Below are 15678 nucleotides of genomic sequence, written 5' to 3'. Positions count from 1 at the left end.
TACTATTATGAGACGAATCAGCCCAACGTCTATTGTTGTCATTGTGCTCGTACCAGTTTTTACGTAATTGGTTTTTTTTTTTTGCTGGATAGGCTAAATGACAAAAAAGGGGGGACCCGCCTTATCTGGTGATGAATTCCGAACGCATGCATGTTGACGAGATATTCCAGTTGGCGTTCATTGTCATCGATTGTATTAAAAAAGAAAAACGATTTCGCTTAGTAAAGATACAAGTACAGGTGTACTCGTACGGCTGTCATTAGAAACTGTTCTCGAGATTTGGGGAAAAGTTTTATCTTCCGATTTCAATCGGAGCATGGCGTAATCGCTTCTTCAAACTTTAAACAAACGTTTCGATCGGTGGTGTCCTATTCGAGTTTTTTGAGTTGGATATATATATATACACGTCGATATAGTTTCCATTGTTGTTTGGGGAGGGGGGAGTCTGATCTATTATATAGCGAGAAGTTTTGCTGACTTGCTCCACTTTTTAAATCCGTACGGTATTGTGAAAGCATCTGAGAACCCCGTAGCACTCTTACGTTTCTGGTGTGTGTCTCTTCTCGCGTGATCTTCCCCTTTTCGGGCCCCGCTCTCGTTGCGCCCGCGAGCGCGCGCTCGCGCCATTTCCGCGCCGAAAACGGACGTCGCCGATCGCGCGGAATCTACGCCGGGCCGCGGCCGTTTTTTGGGTACGTACGACTTCGTCCTATAATCGTGTTGTTCTTTTTGATGGCGTTTTTAGTTTTATGCGGCGCCGGTGACGGGCGCTTCGAATTCGGACACCTTTTTCCGGCGTGCGCGAAAAGGAGGTCATACCATTCTAAGTCCTGAACGTTTTTATGCGTTTTTTATCGCCGTGCTATAACAAACTCTTGTGTTAGAGCCGGTCTCTCGGAAGTTAATTGTCTATCACGCAATATTTTTATACGCAAGTATGTCTGGCCAGCTAACACAGTTCTCTTTCAATACGGCTGCTTTCATGTATAGTAGAAGTAGCGTTTGCCAAAGATATTCTTTTATCGAGCGACGACAGACCGATGTATGAAGTGCTTTGCAAACAATTCCGGGGTCTCCCTTTTTTTCTCGAAGGAAAAAAAAGCCCCAGTCGGTCGCCTGCGACTGCGGCTGCTATAGTATGATGAACGTAATTCTCGTCTGCCCGCACGTCGTAACCGGAGAGAGCCTTACTATTTCTCGTGTCTGCGTACATATCATTATAGTAGACCGGCATGTAAATTACGATGACACACTACACATGCGCGCATCTCGACCGGCGATAATGAAGTAGTTCCCGCCATTGCTGAACCGCCATTTTTAAGCGTACGGTTTTTTATTTTGGTTGCCGGCTGCCGTTGTGTTCGTCGTTTGCATGTACGTTGTGTGTGTGTACTTCCCAGCAGCATTGTGTGCGTGTTTCTGATGTATATAAATCCTCCGGTCTGTATCGCGCGGATTGAATCGGTCGACGGTGTCGATGTCGTTGGATATTGGCAATTGCATTTTGTGTTACCGAACCGATGGTACAGAGGGGAAGGTGAAATTTGGCCAATTGTGTTCCGCGAGACGGATCTGCTCTCAGACTGGTGGTGAACCCCGTAGGCTCGACTAAAACCGGACTGTTCTTGGAAACATTTTGGAAACCGGCGCTTTTTTCGCTGGCCGTAGTAACGCCGCCGGGAGCGAGGGGCGCGCCAAATTTTTACCGGGTTCATCGTTCGTCGTCAATTTCGTGGATAATTATGATAATTTATCGCGTATTCGGTTTATAGCGAGTTCGCGCAGTCTCCTTATCGGCCGCCTCTTCCGGATTACAGCGCTGTTTCATCTCGGTTTTTATTTCGGATACGATACGCGCGTACGCGTTTTCAGGTAGGTTCGTCGTCCGCCCCGTCCCGGTATTTCAGCACTTCTTCCGTTTCGTAGCCGTTCTTTGTTACGATTGGTTGTCGGCGGATAGTACTGTTGCGATATACATTTACTATGTCGTTTGCGATTGGTACTGATCCGCAGAGTACTGTCAATCAGAACGAGCATACATGTATATACCCACACTATGTTATACGTATATTTTAAAGCTAGCTGATAACTTTGGTGTGTGTATATATATATATATATATATATACAGATAATGATAGTTTGTTGATCGTGTTTAAAAAATGCGAGAGTTATTTTTTCGGCGACATTCAGGTTAGCCAATCAGAACGCCTCGTTCGTCCCGCCATTTTATGGTGGCACCACGAGCAACAACATAAATTCCATTATTCATTATTGTATGCGGCGATGTCTCCAGCTCGTCACCGGATGTCCGTTAAGATTCAAAAATCCATCCGCCGACGGTTAAAAGGTGTCTCACCGCCGAAAATCCTTTTGAATTTTTTGGCGTTCGCGCGGCTCGCACAATCGACGGCATGGAGGGTATGTTCGTATTTTTTGGTGATTATTATTTGGCCAATCGCTGCGGCTCAGACGACGTCGAGTGAACCCCGTAGTCTCGACTTGCCCTGAAATTTTGGGGCCGCCGAACATGGTGGCGCGCTCTCGGTTGGTGCGCGCTCGCCGCCGTCGCCACTCTCGGGCGGATTTGGCGCATTTGATCGGTGCGTTTGCTGACGATTTCCTCATTTTTAGTCGTCGATGGTGAAGTTTGGTTAACTTTTTTAATACGGCGATGAGGTGAGTGGTTTTTTTTTTTATGAATGGTTAATTTATTGCATGTACATGCAATGCTGGGACAGTTGGGGTGATGATCAGGCGATGGGATCGGTGTATCGATTTGGCGCATGAACAACTTCTTTGATGGACTGGATCGATTTGTTTAAAGTTTGATGAAGTTTTTTTTTCCAAACTTTCTCAAGTCAGACTCACTTTGTGATCGCTTTTCGGGATCGTCGTTCGGTTTTTATTCAGACGCGTCTTTTTGGAACCCCGTAGCACCAATTGATAAGTTTCGCGCCGCGCCGCTACCATCGCCATTTTGTCCCCAGATATCCGGATTCAGACGTTGGCGCCGGGTTTGTGTCGTTGGCGCACACGACCGTTTGCTCTCTTCCGTCAGGCCGTCTTTTCCACGCCATCCTCATCTCTAGTAAGTTCTTATTATTTTCATATTTTTCTAAGCCGTTTTTTATTTTTCAAAATGATTTCATATAATTTTTGAAGATCCAGGTATTCATTACTGTCATGGAGGTGCCAATTGAATGTTCTCTTGAGCTGATAACCGTCATCCATCATGTGTGTTCCCACTTCTTACATAATATGTATTGCAGAACTTCCACTTTTCATCTCTTGTCGTGTTGGATTTCTTGGTGATTTTTCTTATCAGGTTTTTTCAATATCGAACGTAAAGGCCTACAGATAGTTTACAGTCAGTCAGTGGACCAATGGCCAGAATAGGTTGTAGGGCCACCATAAAAGATGACAGTTGTGCTGTTGGTTATACCAAGTTTTCGTTACAGTAATCCTAACATTTAGACTTGATTCCGAATTTGTTTCAACATTCAAGATGATTTCATAAGATAAGATACCCCCCTCCCCCCTGTTTCATGGGGGTTTGTTTTTTTCTTTACTCAGTCACTTCGTCATTCAACTGATGAAGCTGGTAACATGTTGTGAAAGTGGGGCCTCGTCGGGCCCCGTGACAACGCTCTAATCTGTTCGAATGAAATTGCTTTTTGCCATCGCAGTACAAGCGAATGTCACCATGTGAATTCTAGCACATGATCGTTAAGTCTAAATTTTAACCGAACGTCGATGGTTCACATGAAATTTTACTCCGATGCTACATTGATTTCGCTTGTTATTAAAAATCCAATGTCTCTCTATACGCAATGTCCTTGCAATACCGGGAATCAGGATGGTCTTTCCGAGTCGAGCCAGATTTTCTATTTCATTTGTTCGGTAATGATTGCACAAGGATATCGATAGAGCTTTCAGACCGTAAGCATTCAATGACGAGTTGGTCTTCTAAATTTAGAGTTTTTGAAGTTTACTTAAATCTTTGCACAACGTTTGTCAAATTGACTTTACAAAAAGAGCATTAAGACTTTGCTGATGCAGTACTTACTATTGTTCAATAAGAATCATTAACCACACTAAGCAGTTCTCATTCTATTTCTAGTCAATGAGCAAAGCCCACCGATGGGAGTCTTATATTGACTGCTGTTGATTTTTGTTCAATCCAGGACACATAGAAATCCTTACTAATCCTATCTATGGTATGAAAATTTCATTATGAATTTTTGATGATATCTGAATCATGTTCAAATGATATTATTCGTTTTGATGCAACCTATCTAAATCGTGTTGTATATTCTGATACTCTACTCTGGTCAGTATACCAAGTTATATATGAGTTGCAAAGACTATTCTGATTGGTCAATATTCTGAGTTCCATATGTATGACTCAATCTGATTGGTCCATGCACAGAGCTGTTTTAAGGATGTGTTGAATTGGTATGGACAAGATCGAACATGTCAAATTGGTATGGACAAGATTGGACATGTCCAATTGGTATGGATGAAATTTATAATCCATTGGTATGAACAAGATTGAACATATCCTATTGGTATGGAAGAATTGAGTTGGGGTGAAAGAATTAAATTGGTGTGGAAGAGATTGAACGTGTCCAATTGGTATGGACAAGATTGAACATGTCCAATTGGTATGGAGGAATTGAATTGGTGTGGAAGAATTAAATTGGTGTGGAAGAGATTGAACTTGTCCAATTGGTATGGACAAGATTGAACATGTCCAATTGGTATGGAGGAATTGAATTGGTGTGGAAGAATTAAATTGGTGTGGAAGAGATTGAACTTGTCCAATTGGTATGGACAAGATTGAACTTGTCCAATTGGTATGGAGGAATTGAATTGGTGTAGAAGAATTAAATTGGTGTGGAAGAGATTGAACTTGTCCAATTGGTATGGACAAGATTGAACTTGTCCTATTGGTATGGAAGAATTGAGTTGGGGTCGAAGAATTAAATCGGTGTGGAAGAGATTGAACGTGTCCAATTGGTATGGACAAGATTGAACATGTCCAATTGGTATGGAGGAATTGAATTGGTGTGGAAGAATTAAATTGGTGTGGAAGAGATTGAACTTGTCCAATTGGTATGGACAAGATTGAACATGTCCAATTGGTATGGAGAAATTGAATTGGTGTGGAAGAATTAAATTGGTGTGGAAGAGATTGAACTTGTCCAATTGGTATGGACAAGATTGAACTTGTCCAATTGGTATGGAGGAATTGAATTGGTGTGGAAGAGATTGAACTTGTCCAATTGGTATGGACAAGATTGAACATTTCCTACTGGTATGGAAGAGATTGGACATATCTGGTGCATGGAAGAATTGAATTGGTATGGAAAAGATTGAACATGTGTGGAAGAATTGAATTGGTGTGGAAGAATTGAATCGGAATTGAATTGGTGTGGTTGAATGTTTCCCATTGGTATGGCGGAGATTGAACTTGTCCAATTGGTTTGGACGGGATTGAACATATCTGGTGTGGAAGAGATAGATGTCCAGTCAATGAATCAGTATTGGCGAGATAGGGGGTGAAGATTGAATAAATCCAATTAGTTCGAATGGGATACAGTCTTTTCAATTGTTGTGGACACGTCCAATCGGCATGGATGGTGGTTTCGGTGTTAGGACGGAGTTGAACGTGTTTGGTCAGTGTGGTTAGGGGCGAACACGTGTTGTAGACGGGACATTTTTATGGCTGTCCACAATAACGTGACTCTTCAGACATAACAATACTGTCTGAGTACATCGCAATAACTCAAAGGTGACGGTAAGGCCATATTGACAATAGCCAGGTGTCATCGACAATGCGAGACTCTCGTGCAAATCCGGATTTTAAGAGTGACGACCCTTGGTCAGGTGGCAGCTTTCTACCATTTTCTACTGGCCGAAAATATGGCTGAACGGAACCGCTGAGACGCGTAGTTCAGCATTGTGATCTACGAAACGGATTCAATCATTCCGCGCAGTGATGCAGGTTTGTTGTTGTTTGTGTCATTTCGGCTGAAATTCGAGCTTAGTCATAATTGTCATCGGCGGGGATAGAACTTACTGAGAATTGGTGAGTTGTTATTCCAACGAAAGAGGACGCGCGGTAGTTTCTTTTATGAGCGATGCCGCCGAGCAGTCTGGTAGTCGATGTAAATATATGATAAAAAACAATCATAAATAATCGTTCAATTGATAGGTATAATACACTCGTGGCGCAACCAGCAAATTAATAGATCAGTTAATTATGACTCGGCGAGTGTCTGTACAGTCTCCATACATTATAAATGTATAATATATATATATATATATATATATATATATATATATATATATATATATATATATATATATAATGTCTGTACCATGATACATATGGTATATCACGCTGATTCTAATTCAGTTTTTTAGCATAGACCATTCCAGAAAAGATGGGTGCTTCCATGAAATGACGTCGTTATTTTTCAAATGCCTACAGGCTTTAGATTAGTTTTATTATTATCTAACATGTGATATTTAAATCAATTGTCAGCAGTCATTAATTGGTCGTGTTGTACTATATTTGTAGTGTATTCTTAAGGTGTGCGATATCTAGTGAACGTCTACAGTATCTGAATTCCTTTGAATTTTACAAAGATCTTTTTGAATTATGCTGTACTTTCGAATTCTCTGATTCTCAATGGATTGTCCGATCTGCAGTGCTTAAGGGCCGAACTATGGAAAAGGCAGACACCACTGCATGTATATGATATAAGAATATATTGACATTGTTATTTTCTACATTGATACCCATATATTAGTAGATACATTCATACTCATTATGTTGGGTATAGATTGGTACCCATTATGTTGGATATTAGTACATACATTTATACCCATTATGTTAGGTGTTATTTCATGTTTACCCATTATGTTGGGTATGCATGTATGCACATTATGTTGGATATTAGTACATACATTTGTACCCATTATGTTAGATGTTATTTCATGTATACCCATTATGTTGGGTATACATGTATACCCATTATGTTGGATGTTAGTACATGTTGACCCATTATGTTGGGTATGCATGTATGCCCATTATGGTGGGTATGAGTACATACATTCATACCCATTATGTTGGGTGTTAGTACATGTGTACTCTTTATGTTGGGTGTACATTCATACCCATTATGCTGGGCGTCAGTACATGACATTCATACTCATTATGTTGGATGTTGGGTGTTATTACATGTATACCCATTACGTTGGGTAGAAATTCATACCCATTATGTTGGGTATTAGTACATACATTTATACCAATAATGTTGGATGTTAGTAGATATATACTCATTATCTTGGGTGTACATTCATACCCATTATGTTGGGTGAACGTTCGTACCCATTGTTGGGTATCCGATTTTCCAATTGTACCAAAAATGTCCAATTATTTCACGAGGGTCTCCTCTACGCGCGTCGTCTATTGATTCGCCACCGATGTGCTCCCATCATTTAGAACATATCTATTTAGCCGCGAGGCTTTGCATTTTCAAACAACGGCAAAACCTTGAACATCGATTGAAACTGCAGACCTATATGGAAATGTATGTTGACTCGAGACAACTATGACGATGAGAATCGTGTTTTATTATTTTCATATATGTATGTATGTATATGTCTTTGTAGGGAGGCGCTGTATGAATATTTGATGTAGTGTATTAACTAAGCCTTCAGGATGCAGGTGGAGTTGTGGCAGTGTAACACATGGTAAGTAACGAATTACATTTTGTTTTTAGTCAGCAAAAATTAATCAGATTTTCTAATATTATCAAATGTATACGTAATGGATGTAATGATATTGAAATCATAGTGGTACAGGATATAGGGCCTTGAGCTGGTTTGGTTACAGGGCTTAGAGCTGCCTCGCTTTTTGGGGGGAAGGTGCGATTAAAGGTTTAGGTGGATTACAAGCAGTTTTTTGGGGGAGCGTTTGAGATGCATTTCCTGGCCATTTTAAAAGATACCGAAATTCATTCGAATGCTGAACTGCTTAGATAATTAACGATGGAAAAATGTAATATGAAAAATTTTCTTCGATGAAAAGTGGGGTGGGGGGGAGGTGGTTGTAGAGGCCTGGGTTATAACTCGACGATCAGGGTATAATCATTTTTATTACGTTCGATTCTCTTGGATTTGTAACTGTCTGTTTAACCATGGACTCTTTTCGTTTTAGAGTCCATGGTTTAACCATGGACTCCATGGTTTAACGAGCAGAGATATCAGAATCATTGCGTTACAGGTCGTACAGCGGTCAGTCGCGCATGCTCTCCATTGTCGACGACGTCTGATGCATTTCGCGCTGCCGCCGAAGGAGAGAAGCGCAGAAATCTGTCTCACGCGCGCTTAATGTCGCCGAAGAAATGGAGCTGTAATGAAAATGAATGACTTCCTGCGAACGTTACAGGAAGTGTCGTCTAGCTCGATCTGATTACATTTGATTGGGCGATCAGAATGTCTCGGCAACCTGTTACTCAGACATACGCTGTTTAATGCGCTGTACACTCTATATACCTCTCCGTCGTCTCGACAATATCAACCCCGAACAAACCGCCGAGTGTCTCGAATATTCGTTATGAAGTAGTCTATGACTCGTTGTGGCGCCGAGACATATGGCCCTTTGCATAAATGCTCGATTATGATATTTTGATTACGATGCAGAGGTCCGTTGTAGCGTGAGATGGTCGGGCCGGGTACCCGTTGTTAAGTTCTGCTCGAATAAAGCGACAATTAGAAATTGAATTGATATTGAAAACGTGTATAAAGCATGTATTAGATCTAAGAATATATATGTATGGCATAATTCTATATGGCATTCTATGGCTTAATTCATGGCGATCTTAACAAGAAATCGTGACACGTTAATATGTCGCCAGGTACACGAGTATCTGGATTTCGAAGATTTTCCATAGGAGTTCTTTCAGGCAGGCGCTTTTCGCTTAAAAATGTTCATCGTTTTCAAGTTCTGTTTCGTCGTTTGAATTCATACCTTCTCGAAATCGAAACCTCGGCGCACCCTCGAGACAGCTGAACACCGACCTCCACTTCGAGCGATTACCAATGTCTGAGAACTAGTTCAATAATTCGAAGCGACCTTGAAAGAAATAACGGTTATCGAAGCTGCGATGGCGTTGGGAGAGTACTTCGCGTACATATGTATCGTAAAAGCTATCCCTGAACTAGGTATCTATTTTGTTTTAGCGCAAATAGCATCGTTCCTTCCATTTAGGTGTACACTTACGTCATGGTGACGCCCATCGCCTGTCATTCCGGTTGACACTTCACCCAATCCAGGGCTGCCAACTGTCCCTGATTAGTAGGGACAGTTCCTGAAAATGCATCACTGTTCACGCTGGTGGTTGTTCGATTTTCTAGAAAATCTATTGCTGTCCCTGAAAAAATTTTCCATTGTCCTTTTGAAGATCGTTCTTATTCTTCAATTTTTCCTAATCGTGACCCTGAAAATTTACTTGTTGTCCCCGATGTGGTAATTGATAGGCTGGCAGATCTCAGACATTTCGCGTTTTTCTTAAACAACCTAAATCCTCGTCCGCTTCATTATCGGCGGGCTCCGCGTGCGCCGTACGGTGATTACGATGAAATGACGTTGATGAGATCGAGAAATGCCGCCGATGTCATCGTCTTCGACTGAGGTGTTGACTCTTATACGCAGATTACAATGTCTGCAATTCGAGATAGATGAGATAGACGAGATAAATCGCGTGGACGTCTCATTGAGGCAGCGGTCGTTATCGTTTTGTTGGAGACCCGGTTGACAATGATGGAGTGAAGGTTAACCCCCCGGCCTATCGATGCCGATATCATCGGCTGAAATATTTTCAATATGGCCATTTGTCTGATATCGCCCCACTGCGGCAGTAATCCATAACAGATAAGCGCGTAATCATATGCGGCCTAAATGCGAGTTGCATTTAAGCTCTATTCCTGATGAAAAAGTTCATCGGAATTTGATTACGTCTGCAGGTTTTAAGCAAATGCAAATTTAATTACCTGGTTTTTGTGATTTGGAACGAAATGAAAGTAGATATTCTTGCAACGGGTCTTTTTTGTTTGGTTACTCTAATTTCCAGCCTTCGCCCTTAACTCGAGGATGACAAGTGTCAAGGTCACTTTGAAACTCGATCCATCAAAGCTCGTTTTAAAGTATCATAATATATAGGCCTTTATGAATATATGCGTTATTTTCCCTGTTGTGGAGCAATGCATATAATGTTATTGATAGAAAAACGGCTTGAAGTGGGTTGTCATGAGGATTGTCTGAGTGCACAGCTGAAACAGTGTGTTCAAATGAATAATGAAAAGTTTTGAACTATTGAATTATTATGAAGTCGAAATCTGCCGTATGATATTGCTTATGAACCACATATGCCCACTCGCCCTTTTGAAGCATTTAACTCGAGAAAGTTTTTCGAAAGTTTGAAAAAAAAACAAATAATTCAAATTTGCTCTGTTAATAGCCGGAAAAGCCCATTTTTTTTGTCCTTCAATTTCCTGTTTTAGGGTCACCAAAACCCCCGCCAATGCTTGGCTGGCAGTCCTTGCCTTGCAAATCCGCCCTTTTCAAATTAAGCGCCCAGGTACATCCCTTCAAATAATCCTAGATCTGCCCTTGAAACTGAAACATCTTTTGGACTTGAGCAGAACGTTCAGGACAGGATTCGTTTGAAAAGAGTTCAACGAGAAATAAGAAATCTGTGAAGTTCGTTTTTCGAATGACAGCCTACGACGACTGCTGCTTTGTCTCGATTCTATTGTAAGACACTATACGGCCTAATTCCGTTATCTTCCGCGGATGGAGGAGAGAAAGCGTCTGCTGTCGCCGCCGATGCGCGCCGAAGATGCGCACAGCGATGGCGACCAACGCGAAAAACGTGTATGCGAAAACTACAGCATGGCCGGCGTCGTCGTTGTAGTGTGCGTTAGCACCATCATACACAACACAATGTAACGCTACAGCATATAGCATGAATACCTATGAATGTAGGCATAGTAGTAGTACACCCGGCGGCTAGACGGCCTGACCTAAATACGTATAGGTGTTTTTTTATTGAGGTTCACATTCGTGAAAGGAAAACTGTCTGCGAATGAGTGGTGAGCTGAAATATTATGGAAGATCCGTCCAGATAAAGAGAGGGAAGAGTTTCGAAGACGCGAGAGAGATTTCATTCATTCAGTAGTCCGCGGATGTGAGGGTCGCCATTGCGTCGTAGTAGTAGTAGTACTTGTCGTTAGTACGGGGCCCGCGCGCGTAACGTATTAGGTAATAGTCGATTTAATCGTAGTTTACGTTGATAGTTATTATCCTCAATGTCGTTTTCTATACTGTAACGAATTCGTGTTTTGGTCTGGAATTTCGAAACGTGCACGTTGAAGAAACGAGCGTCGCCGTTTAGAAAGGTAGCTAACATACATGTCATATGTGGCGGACTTGGTGTACTTAATACCGAGTATTTTCTATAAATAGAACACCCCGTCTGTGGTGTGGTAGTCGACATCTTCAATATTCAATAGAACTCGTATTTGAACCATTTGTATAATGAGGCTAGACTGTGTGTATACACCGAAATGATTGACAGGTTCGTGTTAAAAAAAAGAAATTTCAATCCAAGAGAGAGAGAGAGAGACATACGTAATGTTCTAAAAAAGATGTTCGTGTATACGCTTAGCATGGGGGCCAGACGAAACACCATTACTCTGTATTATCCGCTACCAGGGATATATATATATATATATATATATATATATATATATATATATATATATATATATCTATATAATATTTGCATGAGAATATTGTTTGGCATGCTCTGGATGTTTTTCGCCCCGTTGATGAAAAGGTCATGGATGATGTACAAGGACGTCCGGCAAGTCATCGCGGGGTAATGACATGCAAAATCGCAAGAATGCGATAGCGCGCATGCGTGCCCGCCTATAAAGCCGGCGCGCAAGAGAATTTCTCATTGCGAGATAAGCCCACTCCACGGTTTTTCAGTTTTTTTAACCGTATTCTTTACCCCCGTCCAATTTCACCCCGATAAGATGTCGAGGCCACGCATGTCTCGCATGTAATAATAGCGTGAATAATTTTCTGCCGGCTGCAGGGTGTGCTAATCGTTTTTAAAAAGTAACGCGTACATATCATCGAATGCGGACAAACACGTACGTATCTAATTACGTGTCGGCCGCCTAAATATGCAATTTTCACTTCATTTGGGTTCTCCATATAGATCTATGCTCTGTCGACTGTTTTGACTGTTTTGCCAAAAGGAAAAAAAACTGGCGTTGTTCCTAATCTTTGTGTGTGTGTGTGTGTGTACACACATATAAATGGAGCGAGGGCTGAAATGCGAAACAATGTCAATCTATGTCTGGTCTAGGCTCTAACAGATTGTCAAGTTCGTCTGCGACCCTCGACTTGCTCGCATTTAAAAACTCGCTCGCATATAAATTTGCATGCTGCAGATATATTTGAAAAACAAAAAGTATTCGGCGCATATCTTTTAGCCTAGAAAAAATGTTTTTGTTTGCGTTATTGAACGTTGGACGTCATTATTATCGTTTTCGTGAACGATGTCCATGACGACTATATCGAATCTTGTTGTTTAACGTTATTGCCACCCTGGATTTTGAGGGGGAAAAACGAACTTCATTCAGCACTATTTCTTTGTTATCGTACTTACTTTCGGTTCGGTTTTGTCTCAATCGCGACCTTGTAGAATGTCTTATAACCTCGACAAGAGACTAGTTGGAATTTTTTTTTTTCAAAGTCACTGAACAGCGATGATGATGAAACGAGTATATAAGTCGAGTTGGCCTGTTTGTGGCTTTGTTCTGTCTGTAGAGATTGTGTGTGCATGCGTTGTTGTCGCCGTCAGCAAGGGAAGGTTTTAATTCAGTGTCCTCAACGATATGGAGAAAAAATTCGACTGTATTTCTTAACATTATTTACATTTTAGAATTTTGAATTTCCAATGTAATGTAGAGATTATTGTGTTTTATTTTGCAGGTCACTGATAGCCTATTTCACGGATTTTAAGCGCCGATTCAGTGAAGGACAGGATTACGTTTTTGACTCGATGATACAATGAAGGTAAGCTGTTTATTCCAATGACGGTCTCCTATGGTGATTTTTTCTTCCATATGCCCGGTGAAATCCGTCGCGAACAAGCCTTCGTATTGGTCGTCGTAAACTTTTAACGTGAAAATCGTTAATTTTGAGGCTTTTGGACAACTCAAAAAAAGTACCAGCGGCTGATATATGGGGAGGGGGTTGGTCTCGGGGATCTGGACCAGTGTCTTCCCGTCAAGATTGCCCTATCTGTCAAGAGAGAGAGATTGTTTGTTGAAACCTGCAGATTTGATTTTCATCGTCTGAGAAATTGTTTTTAAAGTCGCATGTATTTCTTCAACAGAGGTCGGGACCCTGATAGAGGCCTGTGACAGGTCTGCTATTAAGAGAAATAAAATCTTTTCTGGACCCTGGCCTTTCAATTTTCATAGATCCGCCGCTGAATACCTATAAAAAAATGCGTTTTCTGAGAGGTTTGGCGTCAAATTTGCAGATCTTAGACGATCATTGTCTTGACGAAATCGGCAATGGGAAGTTCCACCCCTCGATCCGCTCATGCTAAGGGATTTGTGTTCTTTTTGTGGTTAATCTGGTCGTTTTATAGGATTTTATGTTGCGATCTTTTGTGCTGAAATACTAGGCTCATTTTACACGGGTGTAAAAATGATGGCGCAGCTCATGTAACGAACCCTGGAGTACATGCTCACAACCCCGACTCAGCATGCTAATTATATATGGCCGCGCAGTTCTGCATTAGTCATCTAAAAGTAGCTTGTCTAGAGCCGCGCGGACTGAAATAGGGTCAAGGCCGGTTTTAGCCGCGGCGACGCGCGAACTTGCCCCCGTCAGAGGTAAATGGGTCATCGGGATAGGATCGTGTAACTCCTCCTGAAAGCAGCAGCGAGATAATGGCTGAGCACCCGGTTATTGTTAGTCAAATCAGGCTGGACCCAGACATTGTTCAACGCTCATTCGACTGACTGACGTGCCATAGCCGTTCTCTCTCGCTCCACTTGAAATTAGTTTTCACATATCCCCCGTAGGCCGGTGCTGTATGATGATACACCGGAAAGGCTACTGGATAGTAGTGCGCGCTGGCAGTATGTTTTTTATTGAATGAGTCAGTTGACACATAAATTCAAACTGTACGATTGCGAGAGAGCGAGCGAGCGCGCGCGCGGGCGACTGTGCAGTCTCGATTTATCGATCTCGTCTAGATTGTGCACTGAACAGTGCGAGCGAATCTAGTGGGGCGTAGTCACAACTCCGGCATGAATGGCTGTCTTTGAAGCCGATATATACCATATAGTCTGGGTGCCTGGAAGCCTGTTAATACGTCTCGGTGAATGGCCATTATTTTTCGAAATTCTTTTTTCGCCAATGATTGAATGAGAGGATGGGGTTTTTTAATTCCAGACCGATGAAGAGAATTTTAATGTTTTCAGCGCCTCAGATGCATGAGATGAATTAGAAAAAAAAGAAAGTTTTGGCCCGATATGTTAATTGATATACTATGTATTTCGGTGTTTTTTGTAAGGTAACTAAATTTAACGTTGATTGATTTGAGATCATCTACATTTTTATGTTATTTTCTATATTAGGATTCGCAGAAGAGGCTACTATTTGGTTAAAGTGGACGATCCCGGTTGAAGCGCCGTAACTCGGAATGGAAATGTTCAGATCGGATTTTATGTATATATGTATATGTATATATCTTTGGATCTATTCATAAAATAACTGTATAAACGTAAAGATCTGCGAGTCGCAAACACGGAATATTTAGTGCGAAACTCGAATTAACACGTTCATAGCTGGATTAGTACATTGGATTACTGATGCGGATTACATATTAAGTGTGTATGTGTCTCCACTGAGAGGTAAGCGTTCGATTGTCTTAAAATCCGAGAAATTGCTAGCTGGACAGATTGATGAATTTGTTGGAGTTGGTCAGTCGCTCTAAGTTGGCTTTGGTTTGCTTTCCATAGCCAGGTGATAGTTCTTTATAATGAAGTAGATACCTACAATATATCACATATTGTGGGTTTTTACTTGGTTTGTTCATCATTTAAGTGGCACCCCAAAACAAACCAACTAAAAAACCCACAATATGTAATGTATTGTGGATATTTACTTAAATGATATTGAACAATCACCTGTGGCACTGGGTCCAGCCAGATATTGCCTTATTTGCGATGCCCATTCATTGGCGGATCCAGGGGTGTCCATGGGGGTCCGGACACCTCCTCTTAAATATTGAGGTGGCTTAGAATTCCATCCTCAAATATTCCAGACTGAATATTTTCTGAAGAAAGATCAAAATTATTATTGAACGACTGAAATGATAAGCTGTTTTACCAAATCTAGACGATCATTAGAAATCGCTGATAATTTTCTAACGTAATTTAATTCGTGAAAAAAGAATACCAGATAAATAGATGAAAAATATTGTGTGTACATATGAACTACAAAGTTGCGGCGAAGCTCAGAAAAGGCCCTAAATTTCCCGAGTGGACACCTTCCCCTCTTTACTTTGA

The 15678-nt window shown here is 41.3% G+C and overlaps 1 long non-coding RNA gene across 1 annotated transcript; it reads left to right on the top strand.

The window, feature by feature from the left end:
• Window positions 1-2540: 2540 nt before the first annotated feature.
• On the top strand, window positions 2541-14924 carry LOC141907582 (uncharacterized). The gene is made up of 4 exons (XR_012619515.1): window positions 2541-2676; window positions 7684-7764; window positions 13082-13165; window positions 14746-14924. It is a non-coding gene; the product is annotated as an uncharacterized LOC141907582 (long non-coding RNA).
• Window positions 14925-15678: the final 754 nt, after the last annotated feature.

This window comes from Tubulanus polymorphus, chromosome 6, assembly GCF_964204645.1.
Source record: "Tubulanus polymorphus chromosome 6, tnTubPoly1.2, whole genome shotgun sequence".
NCBI lineage: Eukaryota > Metazoa > Nemertea > Palaeonemertea > Tubulaniformes > Tubulanidae > Tubulanus > Tubulanus polymorphus.
This window is presented reverse-complemented; position numbering and strand designations above follow the sequence as displayed.